This window comes from Corvus moneduloides, chromosome 10 (assembly GCF_009650955.1).
Source record: "Corvus moneduloides isolate bCorMon1 chromosome 10, bCorMon1.pri, whole genome shotgun sequence".
Classification (NCBI taxonomy): Eukaryota; Metazoa; Chordata; class Aves; order Passeriformes; family Corvidae; genus Corvus; species Corvus moneduloides.
This window is the reverse complement of record NC_045485.1, coordinates 21882249-21903391: the sequence shown is the minus strand read 5'-3', so window position 1 is coordinate 21903391 and position 21143 is coordinate 21882249. Positions and strand designations below refer to the sequence as shown.

Genomic DNA, 21143 nt, shown 5'->3' with positions numbered 1-21143 from the left:
CCCCTGCCATGGGCAGGGGTCCCACCAACTAAATCTGGTTGCTCAGAGCCCCACCCAACCTGGCCTTGATTCTCCTTTGAGCTTTTCATTTTTACAGCCCTCCTGCACATTCATAACCTGCATAGAGCTGTTGTTTAGGACAAGTCACCTTGTACTTGTCATTTCTATGACACACGTCCCTTAGTGCACCATCAGACATCCAATAAGGAAGCCAAATCCTCAGAAAAACACGGGAGGAGTGGAGCTGGAGAGCACATCACCTGCTGCAGCCTTTTCTGAAAGCAGAACATACGTGCAAAGCAAGCACACATCTCGAAGATTATCTCAAACCTCTGCAACCCTGCAGGGGCTGCAGGCCAATGTTCTCCTGACAAAAGTAAGAGGGTGCACGTTCAAACCTCTCCCGCTGTTAGCAAATCCTTGAACAAACAGCTACTTCACTAGATTGCCCTAAAGAAATTCCAAAGCCATTGTTCTCTCAAAATATTGCTGCTGTTGGAATTTCAGAGACAAAGGAATGCATCAGCCCTGTAAGGTCTGTGTCTGTAGAGCAGCTGTACCTCCACGAGTGGCACAGGTGGGACTTGGCTCCTCTCCCCTGCCAGGGATGGGCTGCAGGGAGGGAAGGCACAGGCTGAGCTCTGTGCCAGGAGACCCTTCACGAGCAGAGTGCTGTGTGTGAGCCCAATGTGCCCACTCCACCTCACTCATGCAAAAGGAATCGGCTTCACACACTCGAGTTTGCAAGCAAGCCCATGTGCAGTAAGTGGGAAAACAAGTAAGAATTGCTTCCAAAGTGCCAATCTAAAAAAAAAAAAGAAATCAAGTAAATAGATTTTATTTCATTTCTTTCATATACTTTAAACTAGTATCAGCACTGAAAAAAATATACAAGGCATTTTTAAATGATTTTTTTTGAACAAAAAAGAAATCAAAGTGTTTTAATGTTGAAACGCTTCCATTTTGTCTTCCCTTTTTTTTTTTTTAATTTAATTTTCTTTCTCTTTTTTCTCCCCAGGGAATACTTGCAGCTTTTCATACTGCTTTGAACAGCTGGTCAGAGGAAAAGGAAGAACTAAAAACTTTATCTACTGATAGCTATTGTGCTGCCTTGCTAAGAACCTGCTGCTGTGGCCTTGCTTGCTTGCAAAGATGTGCCACAAGCAATTCTAAAAAAACTAAAGCAGGATGTAAGAAGTGTGCAGCACATTCATAGGAGGTGATGTTTTCAGGAGTTCCCACGGCAGCACCTGGGGAACCTTGGTTTCAGGTTTTCCAGCTGGGGCATGAGGTACAGTGGGAGGAGTGTAATCCAAGGAAGACAAAGGGGAGAAGAAATAATCTTCATATGGAAAAATCTTATTTTGGCATAGAAAATCAAAATTATTCCAACAAAATTTTCTTCCAGCCTCTGGAATCAACGAGCACCCATGGCCCTCTCCAGCTCCTAACAGGGCAGAAAATATCAGACAGGATCAGAGCTATAGCACCAGGCAACTAAGCTTTTTTCATATTTTCATAATGTCCAAAATAAAATTAAGCATGTGGTTAGCTGAACAGGGTGGGCACGTTGTCATGAGGAGAGATACTGTTAGGTTCTAACTTGCAAAGTGGTCTTTTTTTGCCCCAGGATCTAGTTTATGTATGTTAAATCTTTGTACAGAACAGCTTGCAAATTTGAGGTTTCATAAGGTCTTTGTATGTATGTGCATACATATATATACATACATATTTATGTATTTATATAAAAGGCATTGTACTTTTATTGTACTTTGTAATATACATTTACCTGCCTCCCCACATCTCATATGAATTTTCTGAATTATTTGCCCTATGTTTGCTTTTCTGTGATTCCAGAATGACTCAAAGTGATCCTACTGAGCAAATTTCCCAGAGTCAGAGTCCTCAGATTGGTGTTCTGGTAAGTCAGTAGCACAAGACTGAGTTTTAGAGTACTTTAGAAAATGGGATCCCTGTTTTTCTTTTCTCTTTCTTCCTCCTCACCCTTCATTCAGTAAGGAATTGCAGATTACCAGAGGGAGGGGAGTGTTTCATGTCTTTCCTTTTAAGTTGTTTTAAAGCTCAAGTAGTTTATCCTACTTCCATTTATTAAGACAAGACAGCATCTAAAGTGCACAGAGACACATATTCATTTAGCAGTGACAGGTTAACCAGGCTTTCTAAAGATTATTAAACTCTGTTCAATGTGTCATTCTCCAGGTCTTTGTTTGGTCCATTATGGGGAATCTGAATGAGGAATTAAACTCCCACATCAGATAATAGTCAGTGGTTCTGATGTGAGAGAATTTCCGTAATTTATCTGCCAAGGTGAAATTCCACCCAGGGCAGAGGACCTGAGCCAGAGGAAGGCAAACCACATCAGCCTGGCATGAGTCTATTGAAGCCTCAAACAACATAAATGCCCTGGGCTGCTCCTTCCAAGGAAACTTTTTTACTTCCAGACATGGAATCACCTCCCTTCTGGAGAAGTTAATTGTGGTTATACCGAAGGCCAGATTAATTTCATCACCATCTTACCAATCAAAGTTGGGTCAATAAGGACCAACATGCTACTTCAAATAATAAAATCCCTTACAAGGGGAGGAATTATTTGCCCTCCCTTTGAAGTATTTCTCTTGGGAAATTAAATGAAGAAGGGCAGAAAGTGACACCATCATCTGTTTTATAAATTCTAAGTGTCTTTTCATATTCATAAGCCTTCAAGCCAGAGTTTCTTGTCTTTTCCTGTTGTTTCAAAGGTGATTTGAAACTTTTCTTGTGAGCATGCTGGTCTTACTTTTGGGTTTCACCTACATATTTCTCTAGAAGTCCACTTTAACTCAGAACCTGGCAAGTAATTTAGCACTTATTTATTGAAACATGTGCATGAGCCTTAAAACCACCAGACAGTTGCAGCACAAACATCTGTCTTTTCAAAAGATAACACCCTGTCAAAATGCCCCTGAGCAGAATCTCTTCCCTTGGTTTGAAGTAGAAGCAGCAGCAGCTACAGTAGTTAGAGAGCAAGTATTTTTGGAAAGATGACAGCTGGGTTGTCAGACATTAATGCTGAATTACACAATGCTTGTGTGCTACAGCAGAGATGTAATAAGCAATTATTCTTACATTATCATATATAGGGCTGCCAAAGTACTGTCTGAGAGGCAAGATAAAGGGCTTGGGGTCTGTACTGGTTCTGTTGATGCTGGGGGGTTTCCATCAAACGATGTTCAGTCTATTTTCAGTCTTGTCATCTAAGGAAGTATCAGCTTAAACATCTGTCGTGGCAAAAAGAAATCAACGAGTGGCATCTCCAAGGCAGAATTATCCCCAGCGTGAGGAAAGCAGGCAAGCTAGTTACTGTAACTGCTGCTGATCAGAAGTTAGCTTCTTCATCAGCAGATTTAGTACAGAGAGTAAAATCCTATTTACTTAATCTTCAGTGTTGGGAGTGTCAACAAATTTCATTGTATTTCACATATGTCATTTTTACACAGTACTGTTAAAAAGATCACTGCGGTCTTCAAAGAAAGTAAGAGGTCTCTGGGTAGTATTTATTTAGATCTTTTCTCATCTGGAAAGAGAAGAAAAAAGAACTCCAGTCAGGGAGAAGGATGAGCAAACATATTGAATAGCTTCTTTCTCAGAGAAAACAACCAAGCAAGCCTAGGGCTGGAAAAGAGATGACTCAGGGTGATATGACACAGGTCTGTGCAATTATAACGAAAGAAATTAAGAGAAAGGAATTGTTCCCTGTTTCTCAAAATAGAAGAACAAGAGGACAGCAAATGGGCTGTTCAGGTTACAGGTTCCAAACAATCACAAGGTCATTTTCCAACATCCTGTTAAATGGTTAGTTTAGTTAAACTAGTTAGTTAAACAACTAGTCAAATTCATGGCTATGAGCCAGAAATATATTTGAGGTTAAAAGTCCAGCAGCCAAATGGATGAAAGGAAAAAACTCCATAGAAGACTTAGTAGGTGTAATTTCTGCCTCAGTTGCAAAGTCTTATCCTTGTAATTTTTCCCTAGGTATGCATTGCTAGAGAGTGGCTAAGACCTGACGTGGATGATCTCATGCTCTAAATCACAAGGCTGGAAATTTAACTCATTGCAATTGTCAGGAAACCACTGAAGTCAGGTGACCCATGCAGATTTATTCTGAGGGCCTCTCTATATTTTTGACTATCAGAGAAAAGGAAAGACCTTAGGAAAACAAAAAATATGAACAGAAAAGGAAAAAAAACCCGTTATTTAAAAGTCTTTTCATTACCTTAAGATGCCACATATTAGAAATTCTATTTGAAATAGTTGTGTGATTTTCCAAGAAGCACCATTCAACAACTGCTACATCTCACCTCCTGGCAAAGCTTAGATGAGGACAGATGTGACTTTGCTAAACCAAGCTAGGGTGTTATTTTCAGACAGATTCCTCAAAAAAAAAAAAAAAAAAAAAAAAAAACCAAAACAAAACAAAAAAAACCAAACAAACCTGGTTTCTTAGATTTCATAGATTTCAGCTCAGATTAAGCAGTAACTCAGCTGGACACGCATGAAAATAGTTGAATCCAACACAATTAAATAAATTTACAGTCGTTAAGAAAGATCAGTGTGTTTCCCTTTCCAGTTGGGGACCATGCAACACCCAACTGCCCAGATACTTTTGGGAAGAATGAAGGGCTTCAAGCACAATAACAACTAAGCAGAAGCATTACTTAGACTATCCAGTGAACGAAATGTGGCTTATGCCATCTGAAGTCAGTTTTGTGTGGCATTAACACATAAATATTTGGTAAGTATGTCACTGAGAGTCACTAAATATTGTTTCTCCTGTTAAACAGGATCTGCTTCCCCTTTCATTTTGGAGAGACTAAAACCAGTGAGATTCTTCTTCTCTCAGCTTGGAAAAGTGAAAGTGAGAACTCTGTGGTGTAGGTGTCTGTCCAGCTGTGGAATTCAGATCACGGATTCCTAATACCTCTGTTCCAGCACACCTGTTTTCCAGCTGGGCTCTGGCTTCATCCTTCCTCTGGCTGACCCACATTTGGGCTGATAGCTGCCCAAGGACAGTCAGCAATGCCAAATATCCATTCAAGGGAGCCTCTAATGAATCCCCATTGTAATTCCATCAATTGTGCAAAGTACATGGATTAAAAGCTACTTGCCACACAGGTGAATGTTTTCTGGGGCGTGTATTTATTGGTAAGAAAAACTGACTAGCAGGGTACCTGAGTTTTATTCACATCATCTATTCATAGCACATAGACACATTCTATAATTGTAGTCACTATTAAGAAAAATCAACAAAAGGCTACAGCATTATCTGAGCTTCTCCAGCAATTTCCTCTCACACATTAGGCATGCCTTATTTTCCTTTTGTTGTCCAAGGAAGTATTATTTGTATAAAGTTCCACTGCGCTTTAAATAGTTCTCTAGCCGTTTTTCAGAGAAATTAAGAATAAAATTACCTGTTAGTGAACTACTGTTATTCCTTTGTTGCCTCAGATTCTCAGTTTCAGATGTGCTGGGGTTAAAAAAAAGTCCTCCCTAACTCCCCCAAAATCCTCCAGGGAGTCCCTGTCACATTTAATCTTTCCCTGTCTCCCTGTTTCTCAGGGTGTCTTCTGAATAACAGCAGTTTTGTCTATTTTATTTGCTCTTTCTCTTACACACACCCAGTTGAAGAAAAGTAATTGAAACTCTGGCATCTCACCTTGTGGTATCTGTGTAGTTTGAAGCAAGGTGTATCCAAAGATCAAATTTCTGCTTATCAACAGCATAAATGTGATCCTGAGCCTGGAGACATCAGTGAACTCTGCAGGAGTTCACTTGCTGAGCAGGTGTTCATGGCCCATCACAGGAAGAGGGATTTGGGGTAGAAATAGCTTTCACCTCTACAAACTGAGTAGCTTTTTGCTGCAATTTGCACCTCTGGACCTACCGGTCAGTACAGAAACACCCAGGTTACTCTGAATGAGTCTGCCAGCCCAGGCTGAACACAATGCTGAGGCACCAAACTGCTGTATGTGTCCTTCCTGGATTTTGCTGTAAGACATAAACTGGGGATGCTGCAGGAGCTCTGTGTCTTGCCACACTTGAGCCACAGCAGCTGCATCTCTTTCTATGTCATTATACATAGACTTCTGCCTTACCATCAGAAAATTCTTCCCATTTTATACAAAACTGACCATTCGCTTTCAGCTAAGCAATTTCTTCTTTTTTTTTTTTTAAGTAGAAGCTTGACTTTTTTTAATGTAAACTTCTAAAAATAAAAATAATCACCAGCGTTAAGCAACCCCCTACAGGAATGAAGCAGAAACAGGCCAGTCAGACCTCATCAGACAAGACAGTCTTCTGTTGAGATAAACCACCCTGCTATTTCCCAGAAATTGAAGTATCTCATGGAAAACATCCCTGCATCTGGAAACAGGTCTGAGCCAGGATTCATTAGACTGCCTTCCAGAAGGGGGGAAACTTTAGCCCTGGGAAAGGCTTTGAAGCATTTGTGGCTTCCAGGCAGCGCCTTCCTTGTGGCCCCTCAGCAAGGAGTTTCCTAGAGGCTGTGGGCAGCCCTGTCTGCAGGTCACCCCTGCAGGGGAGGGGCTGACAGAGCCCCCACCCTCCAAACCTGACCCTGTGTGTGGCTGGGGGTGGGGGAATTCTCCCCAGTTCTCCTGGTGCCAGCTGTGGTGTCCCAGGTCTGCAGAGCTGTGAAATTACTGGGAAGATCTTTGGACATCTGTCTGAGCTGCCCAGGATTTTGGAGAACACCTTGAAAACATGTTTTACTCCTTCCATACCTTCATGGAGAAAAATTTGGTTGCACCAACAATTGTCTAATTTGAGGTCTTTCTATAAAACTGCTATGCTGGATGGAACAATTTTGGACCCTGAATTGATCAAAGAATTCTATTCCCTAAACATCTCCAGTGCAGAGCTGCTCTTGTTTCTAATAGTGTGTGCTTACATCCTCTCCTTGCATTTCTATCGATAGAGACACATTTAAAACCTTAAAGCTGATATTTTTTTTTAACCTAGTAATTGAATGTTAGGCTTCTCAAAGTCTTTTCCAGGGATTTATGCTTTAATTTCATTCTCAAAACCTCACTCTTACTAAGCAACAGTGATATTGGGATATTAAAAAGTTAATTCTGTGATGATTTTTACTAGTCCCATCTTCTTTCAGAACCTCACAAATTATCATTTTGTTATTATGGTCTGCTGGAAACCTATTCTTAGTGTGAATGATAAGACAGGTGTTTGTCATTTTGAAGACTCCAGTAAAGGTATTTTAAGGCAGTACTTAGCAGCATAAATTAAGTGTTCTCTAATAATCTATGTGGAATGTTCAAGAATATTTTCCATGCAATTATAAAAATAGACTAGGGAAATTATCACACATTCTCAAGATTGGATTACATTTTTATGTCTTATAATAGAGCAGTTAATTTCTGGCTATTTCTTCCAGGACCTAACCCCAGTTGCTGGCTCTTTCCAGAGACACAAATGGCACAGACAGCTAAGTTAGAGTGGCATCAGTGTCCAAGTAGGTCTTGGGATGTTTGTCCCATTGCTTGGGATCACTGTGAGGTGGGATGTTAGTGGTTCCAGAGGGGAAAAAAAAAGTCACAGTGAAACACCAGCCAGAAAATGGGTAATTAATGGATGGAAATGTTCTCATGCTCCACCTCTGACTGCTGACTTTCTCTTCAGTATATTTTCTCCTGCTTTTGCCCAACTCGTTTTGTGTTTTACTGTATCCAGTGAAACAGGTTGGAGTGTTTCCCTTGTGAAATCAAAATGAAGCAACTACACAGCCTTGCTGTCAAATCCTTTTTTTTTTTTTTTTAATTTTCCCTTGATTTGAACTCTCCTATTTACGCAATTCTTCACAGTTCTTTGTATTTCCATTCTAAGTATTTCCTATGCAAACACGGCCTTAAAATATCTGCTGGCTGCTTTCCGTGCCTTATGTTTTAGCCAAGCTATATCTAAATTACCTTGAATTTCTTTTTTTAGCTCATGTGAATGCTTACAATTCTTTGGTTAGGTTTTTTGCAGGGTGTTTTAATGCTGTGCTTTGCCATTCCTCTCACCATCAATGCCCTCTCTCCCATCAGCAGCGAATTTACGGCTCTGGGATGTCCAAGGGCAGCTGCTGGATCACACCGTGAGGATTCCTGCTGAGCTCCTGTTGTGGAAGAGCTGGCACAGACAGGAAGAAAAGCTGCTTTTAAGGTATGGTAAGATAAAAAAGAGTAGCTGCAGCTCTGTGAGAAGCTCCAGGGTTGCTCTTGCTCCCCTAGGATAGTTGACTGTACACACATTTTGTCTGGATGCCCATTTTTATTTTAGGCATTCGTTAGAATGGGGCCTCTTTTTTATAAGAGATATTTTCTTATTACAGTTGGTCTTTGATCTCCAAGTGGAGGTTCAGGCACAAGTACAATTTGCAATTATTTCTTAACAGCAGAAATTATAATAGTAGTTGTATTGCCTCTTTTAAAGTAAGTTTTGTCTCTGCTTGTGAATATCTGCAATTTGAGCTATTGTTCCTCAGTTGAAGGTGGGGGTTTTTTTACAATGAAGAGTTCTATTATCAAAGAATTGAAGAGTTCTTTGGGTAAACAAACCTCCTTTAATCTCCTTATCCTTTCACTTGGATCATTTATTCACTATAGATCTAATAATTGCGAGGAAACCCATACAATATTTTGTTCTTTTAACTGACAATGAGCTCAACATAACACAGGTGGCCTTTTTCCTTCTTTCTCATTCATTTTGGGAAAGGTGTGGTGGTCAAAGGACACTGCCACAGTCCAGAGTCCTAATGTCCCTAAGGGCAATGAGGCAATGACCTCGCTTTCTTTGTCTAGCTGTGAATTTTTAGAAGATTTGGGAAGATTTATCTTCTTGGGGAGGCTATGAATTTTCATTTCTTTTGAAATTTATTCAAACAAAATGAGCACAAGTCACTTTTAAATACAAAAGTTTTGTTGGTTTTTTGTTGTTTTAACTGCATAACTGCAGCTGACTGATGTGTTTTCTGCCTGAGAACCTGGGTTAGTACGTGGTATGAAATATTGCTACATGCCTTTCAGAAAGTAGAAAGCCCAAATATTGTTGCTGTGCAGCAGAAGTGATGGGGTTCTTGAGAATATGAGTGGTGAGCAGTTACTCAGGTTAATAAGCAGGATGTCTGCAGTCCACTAAAGAGCATTGGCAATCACTCAGACACCTGAGCACTGTACAGGTGCATGTTCACACCAGAAAATGTTCAAATATATTGCTGAAAATACATAACATTTCTGTGAATAAATGAAGCTCAGAGTCATGCTTGGTTTACTCGCAACCTAACTAACAAAAGATTAAATGTGAGTGGGAGATGCATGACTTGAGATCTAATCAGTGGAAACACACGGCAGAATGAATGAGAAAGTGATTAAATGTGTAAAATAGGGACTGGGAACTGGACTTGGAGCTCTCAGCATGTTGTTGGGCTCTCTCTGTGCAGCGTTGCACTCACTGTGCACTGTTCTGCCTCAGTAAAGGGCAGTGGGTGGCAAATCCAGGCCTGAAACCCTGTGCCTGGACATACCTGAGTGAGCCAGTGTTTGGTCTTTTGTGATTTATTCCAGGGACGCAGAAGGGAGGAAAGGGTCCAAACCCACATTCCTCAATTAGCCCAGGCTCTATTAAGTGGCCTTTCTGCATTTGCAGTTCCCTATATCTTGATAGATAGTCGTTAATAATTTTAATTATCTTCAACCAAAACAACCTGGCATCTCAATATGAGCAACTTGTCAGGGCAGGTAAATGTACAGGGCTTCATAAAGTTGACAGTGGCTCTCTAGGCAGCAACTGCTCTTGATGGAAGGTCCCCAAACTGCTTAAGGTGTGTTTGAAATATTAAAATAGAAATGGCTGCTTTGTTTCCTGGCTGGCTCCAGTTTGAGCTTTAGGTCACATCAAAGTCAAAGTGTATTTTTTAATGATCAGTGCTAGCTGTGGTGCTGAACCTTGAGGGATGATGGGGGAAAAGGGGCATTAGGACTAAATTGGTTTCTCTTTAGGATGCTGGGAAGAGAAAGGCAAGCAGGATCTAGCTGGTAGTGGCAATGATAATGTTCCATAGTCACTTTTCAGTGTATCTCAGTCAGAAACAGAAACAAAATTACTTCATTGACACTAAACAGGTAATACAGCCTCCATGCCTGGCTTATTACAAATAATTAAGAAATATAATAAGAATACATATGTGTGAAACCTAATATTATTCACAATGTCTGGTCGGACTTCAGACCATTATTGGCATTGTGAAGTGCGTCCAAATTTGAGGTTATTGTCCTTAACTGACCATGATTTCTTCCATCCAACAGCTTGACAAATGACACAATGGCAAGTTTTGGATAATTAAATAAATATATATAAATTAATGCTCAATATTCCTCCATTTCACTGTTCCAAAAGACCTTTAACAAACACATTTTCAAGGAAATTATAACTCTCTTTGTGTTATGAGTAATGCAATATTAAGCATATACCTCAGCTCTTGAATTATGGCTTCATCTTTGATGTTGGTGATCAAATATTCATTCCCTTGATTATTCAAATAATTAGACATTTTATCAGTTTCTTTGAAAAGCTCAGAAGTAAAGAGCCAAATCCCTTGAAGGGCTGTTCAATATTTAGTTTACTGTCAGCAGAAGAGTCATCAGGCAGGAGGATACTGAGACAGGGGGAAAAAAGTGTTGTTGCAGAAAGTCTCAGATTTTCAAAGTGAATGCTTTACAACCTTTGCTGTGTTGTAGTTACTTCTTGGTAAAAAATTGGAGGCCAGATCCACACCTGAGGATACTTATCACAGTTTCAGGAGCTTTAATGGAAACAGAGCCATCCCTTACACAGACGAAGGGTCTGCTCAAGCATCCATTCTGCTTTGACTTAAGTGGTGTTTAAAGACAATACCATGAGGAAATTCTGCTTCTCACCCTTGCAGAAGAGGTGGTGCAAGGCTTCCATTTTTATGCACAAAAATAGAATTAAAGATCATATATAATTAAAACTGGAGATGTAAATTCCTCAGTTTCTTTATGAACATCAAATAGTGGCACCAATGAAATCCCAATGTTTTTAAGGTTTTAATTTGCCAGTGGCATAAAAAGAAAAATTAATATTTAGATCTTTTTTATGCTTTATTGTTTCAAGCTTTCTGACTGCTGTGTGGATGTTGTGGAACATTAGAATAAAATCAGCTCAATGTTCATGCATAATGTGTGAGAAGTTCTTTCTTTGCTGTAATTTCTACTCTTTCATTCTAATTGTCATCAGCAGAGGATGCAGGCTATAGCTGTCTTGCTAAAGATAAATACAAATATAGCTACAGTATTTTTTGTTCAATTTATTCACCCTGGATATATACACCATATAAAGTGTATCTCTAAAGAAAGATAAAGAGAGTATTTCAGTGTATGTGCAGGGTAGAAACGGGAGGTGTAGAATGTATGTGTGCTTTTTTGTTGAGAGACAAAGTATAACAATGTTTTCCATCCCTTTCTGCTGCAGATTTTGGTTATGCCTCCATGCTCCAGATGCTTATGGAGGCATGCAGAAATGGAGTCTCAAAAAAAGTCAGAAATTGCTTGACTTAAATATTAATTATTTTACAATTTCAATCATTATATGTATTATCTATAAAAAAAGAGTTCACCACAAATGCTTCATAATAAAATACTGTTATACCTGTATATCACTGTGGGTATCATTTTATGTACATAAGTTCATAACAAGTTTGAATGTTTGAGTTCACCATCCTAAACTACCCCATTGCAATGAATAATACAAAGAGTTAAAACCAAAATGGTTTGAGTTTTTTTTCTAACTTAAGTGTTTGAGATACTTTTATGCACATATGAATAGTTAAAAAATTTCTGAATAAAAATATGTGCTGTCCATCTTCAAGCACTACATTTTCAAGAGGCTTTTCTTTTTCCTTCATACTGGATCAGAAATAGAAACATTGCAGTTGTTACAAAGTAGACAAGGAGAAAGAGGACAACTGGGAACATTAAAAGGAGGCAAGTATTTTTATTTTCATTTTGGTTTTCTACCCTTCCAACTAAGACATGACCTCACTGGTTTCATTCCTTCAAGAATTTTTTATTCATATTGAGAGAATCCAGGGTTTCTATGAAACTCAAAATGCTAAAATAATTCTTTAAGCAGTATATAAAGAATTCACTGTCTTGCAAAGGCCAAACAAGTTCAAGTGCCACCAAAATAATTCACTGCCCTTCTCTGATGGACACTATCATTGCTGAGGAGGATGGGGTTTGCACGGATTTATTGCTGGCAAAATACCAGCAAAGACTGACTGGTGTCCAGCTGGGCCGTGGACTGGAAGCACTGCATGAGAAACAGAAATCAGAGTCAAGGGAACACATTATGGAAGGGCTCTCCTGCCACAAAGCCCTGCCATCAACTGCTGTAACAAATCCACAGCCACACGTAGCAGTGTTGTCAGTTCATACCACTGTCCACGTGGAACAGCAGTCATGACTGCAGCTGAGTGTGTCCTCAGCTTCAGAACTTTGTAAACATCAGTAGGAAAGGAGGCAGAGTGTTGAATAGAGATTGAGTGTTTGTTCTTCGAACAGCACCTGCTTAGGAGGTGGAAGCAGAGCTTTCACTGACAGCTTCCTCAGCAAAATACCAAAAGGGTTTCCTTAAGAGAGCCTGTGGGTATCCAGAGAAGACCAAAGAAAAGGAAGGGAACTCCATTGTCTCTGACAGCTCAAAGAAGTGGAGTGGAGAGCAATTGTCCTGGTGAAGAACCTGCAGAGGAGATGGGATTCTGCACAGAAAACACTAAATCTGACAGGCAATCAAGTCAACATATCTAACACCTAAAGAATCTTTCTGAAGCCTTTCTCAGTTTTCTTTCTTTTTGGGGGGGTTGTGATGTCTGAATAGAGTGAATTTGAAACTGAGCCAATGGTCCTTAATCACAGCAAGATTTTACAGAGAAGCCTGCAATATGAGCAAGAAATAGAGAGACAAATATTCTGCTTGAAAGCAGCCGATTAAACATGTAACTTCTTTAATGGGGAGATGTGAGTAAACAGAATCCTAAGTGGAAATTCAATATATTTTTGTATTATTTCATACACCAAGATGTAACCTTTATAGTTCTCCAAGTGTTTAGAAAGCTGGATGCATAGTTCTAGAACAGACCTTGTCCTACAGAAACTGCTGAGCACAGCTTTTATATTGTTGTATCAATGCAATTTATTTACTGTGAAATGCTCACATTATTGAATCCTATTTTTCTCCCAGCTGGTCACACCATGGAAAGCAAACCATCCAGTTTAAATAAATAAAACAATACCATTGTGCTGGTAAGTCAGAAGATAGTAATTCTGTGTAATGGAAATGCAAATATGAATGCAATTGTTATTTCATGGATAAATGGAACTTGCAAAAAGGTGGTGCAATGTTTTTCCCCTCTTTTGTTCATCTCATCATTAGGTCACACACTAACCCATCCTTCATTCACCATATTCCATACACTTTAGTGCACTTCTGGTGGGAACAAATGGTATTTCAAAAGGGTTTATGAACATTTCTTTTCTGATCTAATAGGTTGGTGAGCAGAGGTTGAGGCATCGAATTACCCAAGGTCTCCAAAAGTTATTTCATAGACACATCCTCTTTGCTGAAGATTACTTCAGATAATAGCTGTTTGCCTGTGGGTCTCTTTTTCACGTTGGAGTGTATTCTCAGTACAACATCCTTTTAGGCAGCTCTCAGCACTCCAGACAATAAGCTACTTACTCACTCTGTCCTCCCTCTATTTTTGCACTCATTAATTTAAGAACAAATGTATAAACAGTCTTAAAATTCCAATAAACATTCTTATTGCCATAATTTTTTTAGTGCTCTAAAAGATGGTGAATATTTTGCTAATATTGTTTCTTTATTCTTTTTTTTGTTGTTTTTCTATAAACACAATGAAGTTTAGAATGGTCTGGGGTTATGAGAATCAGGATTGCAAAGTTAAAGGTAGGCAGAGGGAGAACGTAATTAGTGAGGGGCAGGAGCTGAAAGCTGTGCTAGGCAGATTTCTGAACCACGATGCAATGCAGAATGAGGAACTGAAAGCCTGGATTTCATGGTTCTCATATTAATCCTCCTTTAGTACTTCTAGTATGTGCACTGTCCTTGAAAAGAGGGGCCTGTGCACAGAACATTCCCCCACCTCATCTGTGGTGTGCAGCTCTCAGGGACAGGGGAGACTCACTCCGAGCAGCAGCTGCCTTTCTTGGTGCTTATCCAAGGCAACTGGAACTGTGAAACTTTTGAGGATCACCTTTCACATTAAATCTGTTTTCTTCAGGAAATAAATTCTCACTTCAGCTTGGCCTGTGCTATATAAGTATACAAATCAAGAAGTGTTTCCGATTGAAAGGGCACACATTGTTCCAGGCTACTAATACCATCCTTGTGTGAAACAAAGAGAGATAACCAAGAGGGGGCTCAAAAGTGATAATCCACACACAAAAAAGTGCTATTTTTTCCCAAGACACTACACCTTCATCACCACTTGCTCAGAGAAATAGTGCTTTCTTTGTATTTAGTGACACTACAAGGATTACTGCTAAAAGATGTAAAAGGATTCAATACCTGTATTAAGGCTACAGTATTTGAAAATAAGCTGATAAAGAGCTCAAAGATCTGGATGAGAACAGCAAAATATTTATATTTCAACACACAATTAATGCTGCAATGGCAGAAGAAATTTCAAACTATCTTCTAACCAATGACTTTTACGGTCTTATCCTCAATATCTTTGAATCTGAACATCATTTTATCTTCCAGCTGAGTCTGATTCAATTCCCCCATAAAGGACAAAAAAACTTTCCATTAGTTTCAGTGTGGGCTAAGTGAGGTGTCATGGACAAGGTGAAACAGATAAATGAGCATTTACAGAATCAGGTATGAGCATTCCTGAATCAAAAAGGGATGATATGGTAATATATAGTACCCTATGGGAATGCTGAGCACCTGGAGAATGATTTTCATGAGGATGTGTCCTGCCTTACAGCTGGGACTGCCTCCTCTGAGGTCATCACAGTGTATTGTAAATACACAGCCTTATGTAAACTACCCCACATCAAGACAGGGACGAAATGGCACCACAAAAAGTGGGGTACCCAAGTCTCTGCTGGGTTCTGCATTGCAGAATGAAGCCTGAACCATTTCAACATCCTCTTGGCCCAGGAGAATATCTACACACCTGAAAGATTAGTTTGAAATTCAATTTGTCCTCTATATTCTATAAAGGTATTTCTTTAATTCGGCATGGTAGAACCAACTATGTAATAAGGCGCTTCTCTTTTCATACTTTTAAAATAATACTTTCCCGAGTTATAGGTAAAAAGGTTTTCATCTGCAGGAGATAAGGGTAGCAGATTGTCCAGTAATATGGATGATTTTTCTTGCCTGTCTGGAATTTTTATTACAATGATAGATCCTTCACAGAGCAAAGAAAATGACAGGGAAAACATCGACAGCATTCTCCAGTGCCTGTTGAGGTCCTTAGCCTTTAAATATTTCAGGCAGCATCTCTGATTCGGAATGAAAATGGACAAATGAAAACATGGACTGAGTTCTTCGGGATGGGGGTTGCAGGAAGAGCTAGAGATGAGATTTATCAGGGTATGGAATAGGTTTCTAGTGGAAAGTTATGGCAAATTAGCCTGAATATAGTACTCAGATATATGGCAGGAAGCAATTCCAGAGAGTTATGGCAATAAACAAAGTAGCCTCCAGGTCTTTTTCATCTGGACAGTTTGGGAATGAGTCTGTGATTGGTTTCTCTTATGGCACAGTCTGCAGCTGGTAAGCAAGGAGGGGAAAAAAGTCAATATTATTTTTTTAGAAGTGTTCCCATTATTTTGCTCTCTGGCCAGTACTCACTAGTGTATAAGTCAAGTTCCCACTTACTCTATAGCACCCTGGAAACAATTTTGACTGTAGAAACAACCAATAGCGTCTTGGAGGTGGTGACAGGAAAGTAGGGAGGCAGAACCAGGAGGGAAAGACCAAAACTGCTCATCTCATCACTCCTCCCACCGCTGTAAGAGCACTCAGCTCAAGAGAACATTTTTTTCAGGCCATGTTCAATCTGCCACAGTTTTAAAAGTCTCAAGTGATGGGGAATATTTTCTCACCACTTACTGGGAAGTTGGAGTCTGTCAGCTCCAACTAATAAATATCTGGTTTGATGGTGACATTTACAAGTCTTCTGCTCCACTGAGCTCAGTGCACAACAGCTCACATCCCAAAGTCAGTTCCTTAATTATCTTGTCCTTCCCCCTTGTCAGGAATTCATCTGATGATGTCCCAGATGGATGTGCTACACCAGTGAAGAAGGTTTTGCCTTCAACAAGCCTTTCTGGGATCCTGAGGACACCTGGCACGGCAGGAGGAAGTGACTCAGCAGTTGTTTCAGTGCTTGTTCCTCCGACCCCCACAAGATTTTCCTGAAAATGCATTTGTTTGAGTCTAATTCAACTTTTTCATCACACATTCAACAGAAAGAGAGAAGAAAAATCTTCCCTCGAACAATGTTCTGTATTATTGAAGGCAGTTTGGGGAAAAGATCTTGTATCTAGGACAGGGTAGAATATAAATTAGCAGGGAAAGGACACGAGGAAGTTTAACACAGTGTAGAGAAACCAGGATTTTTTCATAATTAAATTCTTGCTTTTTAAAGAGGCATGGACTCTTTCTCCTTCTTCACAGATTTTCCACTGAAAATTTCATATTAGCAGTCACAATATAGGGAGAGAAGAGATCAGAAGATCCTGTTGCTCTGTAATTGCACCTATTTTTCTCTCTCCTTCATGAAACATTATGGTGAACAAATAAATATAAACTTCACACTTGTGGAATGATATCTTCTTATATGCAGAAATTAATTATAAATCCTTCCAAAGTAAATCCTTATGATCTCATCAAATTACTGTATTAAAAATCATCATAAAAATATCTTTTCATGTGAGACTCTCAAGTATATGAAATGTAAATTAATTCTCAGAAAACCAGCCTGAATGAATGCATTAGGCCTATTCTGTGGGTGGTTATACAGACACTTTGAAAATTTTTTGTTCATATCTTCTATCACCTACAGTGGCACAATAGTAAAACTCTCAAGCCTTCCATCTAATTTTCTGCAACCGCGGCACAGGAATTAGACTTTGGAACAAAAATACTCTGAGATTTCATTAAATTGTTTTATTCCTGAGCACCTGAAATTTAAAAAAAAAAAAATCCACAAAATACTCAATATGTTCTTTGACCAAATAACTGTTTAAGAGATGAAGGGATCATCTCTATTTACTCTGAGAAAGCTATACAGCATACATAAAAGCAAGGTGAACAAATATGTACTAGCACTAATCCACAATTCTACCAAAGTTTTGAAAATACACTTTCCTAGAAGATTTAATACTTTATCTAAAGGTAGGCAGGTATTTCAGACAGAGGCCTGTCATTGTTTTCATTAACTTAAATGATGGAAGACAGTACTCACGTAAAATTTACAGTGTACATTAAACCATCAAGGGTAAAAACATTCTTGAAGCCAGCATTAAGATTCAAAATGATCTTGATAAATTGGAAAGATGCTCAAGATTCAACGAGATGACAATGGGCAAGTGGCAATGTCCTATTCAGCATCACAAGAGAAGAACAGAGCTGAAGTGCCTGTGAACAGTGCAGGACTGTGGCAGAAATGTGAATCTCACCTGCCTGTATAGTAACAGCACTGGCATATATAAAACATGAGAGGTTATCATTCTTTGGTGCTTGGCACTGATAAAAGTGTCATCCAGAGAACATCACTCAGGACTAAAGTAATCTTGAAAAAAAAAAAAAGTTAAACAAAAGACTGAAAAACTGTATATAAATTGGCAGGAGTTGAGAAGCATCAAGAACAACAGGAGTTTTAACAAACATCTCTGCATAAAGATAGAATAAATTGTAGCTTTTGTTTGTTTGTTTGTTTCCAAAAAAGAGAGACAGAGAGAAGAAGAAGAGAGAAGGGAATAATGACAGTTTTGATAGTGAGAGTTTGTTTTTAATCTATAATCCATTCAATATCAAAAGATGCAACTGAGGACAAACCAACCCCACAAGACTGAAGACGGTGATGTGTTTATTTTGCTTAGAAGATCTATAAAATGGGTGTAGAACCAAACAGCCACAAGTGCAAGATACAAAGCAACTCAGTCCTTCCTCAAGACAGTTCTGTACCATTTTTTACTTCTGAGAAACACCATGATACTTGTGCAGAGCAACAGGGAAGCAAAACAGTGGAACTGACATTAAACATACATTATTCTCCAAATGTCAAAAAGAAAAACTATCTACATTATTCACCAGGTTAATAGTAGTCAAACAAAGACTATTCTTTCCCTTTTGTGACTCAACCTACAAAAGCTCTCTCATTACTAAGGACAAGACACCAGAATTAAGATTGCATCCACTCTCAACAACAAGCTCCACACAATTCTCTCCAGCTGCTCTTTCCTACAATTCTGACACACAATATAGGCTAAGAACTTTTAGATGCTGAATCCCATGTAATGCTGTTAACTGCAATAAGTATCTCTGCTGACATAAGGCATATTCAGTCATAGTTAATAAAGGCAAGCAGTAAGCATTGGATTGGAAAAAAATACTTAACATTCCAAGGTGGGGTGGGTTTTTTAATTTTTCAAAAATGTCTGATTTGTTCATTTAATAGTGGCATTGACTAAAGACTGGAAAACTTGTATCCTTGGTGGTGGAAATGTAAATGGTATTCATCTTTAGACCTAAGCAAATAAAAGAATATAATTCCTATAGTCCCTCATAATTAGATACTTAAGGTGGATTTTGGAGCAAAATATTAAGTACAGATATGCTTAAATAGCTGTCATAACCACTGAGTGCTAAGGCAGAAGGTGTTCAAAGGATAGCATTTAGGAATTTTGGTCTTAATGAAAACTTATGGGATTGACAACCTAACTACCATTCCTCTGGAAATATCCCTAGTTTCTGGTGGAATTTTTTGAAAAACCTTTCCTGTGTGTTTCAGTGGTTTATACAGTGCCTGTTTGGACTGAGCAACTTCAAATTCTTTGTTAATTAATCTTTTCAAATGCATAGAATGAGTTTTTGCAACCTTGGTTTTGCTGAGCATTAACTCCAAGCAAGTGGCATGCTGTTGGTATAAAGAAAAGGTAAGACTGGGAAGCAGTCGTCCAGAAAATAAGAAAATTCTGGAGAGGAAAGAGAGTACTAGGGAGTGGTTTTTGCCTAGGGACATTAAATAATGGGAAGTTACGGGGAAAGGTTGAAGAATGAATGACTCCATGGCAAAAGAGAATAAAAACACAGGATACACTCACAGCTGCCTTCTGAAGTATACTTCCTGCTTCTTCTGCCCAGGAAAAAGCTATAGTTTAACCAGAAATTAAACTTGTGCCATTTACATGCCTCTTGCATCAAGAGAGAGGTCCAAGCAGTATTTAGCCATACATGCTGATATTTTATCCTGCCTGTGCTATTCGTTACCTTCATTACCAGGACACTGCCAGAAGTACTAAAATACAAGGTATTCAGCCTTCTGTAGGTCCTTCCTCAGAGTAAGGGTCTGGGTATCATTTAATGTCTGATCCCAGTCCCTGGTGCAGCCTGGACTGTGCTGCTGATCTCAGCTGCTGGGGGTTAGTGATGGCATTTCCTGAAAGGAATTTCTGCCCAGTTTGGATGTGGGTGAAAATTTTCTACAGATCAAGTGCTGGAAATCCCTTAAAGGACTATAAATCCCTTAAAGAACTAGAAATGCCTCTCCTGAGCTTTCCTTGCCTACATTTATTCTCTTTCCTTCTCTTATTTCTATTCCTTTTGCTTTTCTGTTGTCTCTCACAGTCACAGAGCTGGATGATCTCCCATGGCAGGCACAGGCTCTGAGCAAAGCACACTGAATATTGCAGGGTCTCTATTGAAATGACTCCTAGTAACCAAAAAAATACACCTAAGGAATGTCATTAAAGCATCTGTCATTCCTCCCTGGATCACTGGAGTAGGCCTGACCATAGTACTGGGTTTCTTCATAGCAATATTTGTGGGCAAAGCACATATTAAAAACAAAAGCAGATTATTTTTCAAAAAAACCACAATAAATATTAAAAAAAACAAAACAAAACCAAAACAATTAAAGAAACAATAAACTCCCTGTGTTAGTCAAGTTTCTCCTGAAAGAAGGCTTTGAACAAGGTACAACAATCTTGCCTTGTTTCAAAGCTTTTCCTATAGGAAACACATCACTTGGTCTTGTTAAGGTGTCCAGTTCAGCATCTGCAGAAAGAAAATGAAGCCAAGAAGAATAGCAAACAATTCCTTTCACACCAGGTACTGAAATAGAGATCTCCTGTTGAATTAGATAAAGCAAAAGTGCAACTGGGGTGTCAGAGCTGCTCACAGTTATCAGCCCTCCCCAGCCACACACCCCACAGTGCATGTTCAGTGGCAGCCTCTCAGGGGACACAGGCAAAGCACACGAGGCTGTTTGGTGAACAAAACTCCCCCCAGCACAGGCACTGAGGCTGCCCATGCCTCACCTGAAGCAAACTGAGCTGGTTTTGCTGAAATGCATATTCACTCCCTTTGAGTTGTTTCCTAAGTCACCTTCTTGACCCTGGTGCATCCTGCTTGCCATTCCCACTCCTACCCTGGGAAAAGATGGGGAAAAACATAGTGGCTAAAGCAAATTCTGTTCTCAGCTCTGTCCAGCACCAAGTGTAGGCTTCATTCAAACCTATGTTCTGGTGATATTTGGCCCAATGTTTTCATGGTGTTTATTTTCTCCCTCTTGGCCCACTGGAGCTTCAGTGTCCTCTGTCCAGGATTCTCCCCATTTGTTCACCTGCTTCTACATCAAACACCTGGGACATCAGCTTTTCAGAGAAAGTGCTCTCCTTTTTTAGGTCTGCTTTACTGTAGAACCATTCAATGATGTGAAGTGAGATAGTGGCAGATAAATTGAGAGTTCAGTTGAATGCTTCTATTTCCTTTATTTTGTATCATCTCCA

At 39.3% G+C, this 21143-nt stretch overlaps 1 long non-coding RNA gene across 4 annotated transcripts in view; it reads left to right on the top strand.

Annotated features, from left to right (window-relative positions):
- LOC116448919 overlaps positions 1-17940 on the top strand; it is a 120494-nt gene extending 102554 nt beyond the window's left edge. For 2 of the 4 annotated variants that reach the window (XR_004242156.1, XR_004242158.1), the window contains 3 exons: positions 1019-1921; positions 8121-8238; positions 12009-17940. This is a non-coding gene — a long non-coding RNA (uncharacterized LOC116448919). Of the gene's footprint in view, positions 1-1018; positions 1922-4627; positions 4793-8120; positions 8239-12008 lie in introns of all 4 variants that reach the window. The other 2 variants (XR_004242157.1, XR_004242159.1) reach the window with 2 other exon arrangements.
- The last annotated feature ends 3203 nt before the right edge of the window (positions 17941-21143 follow it).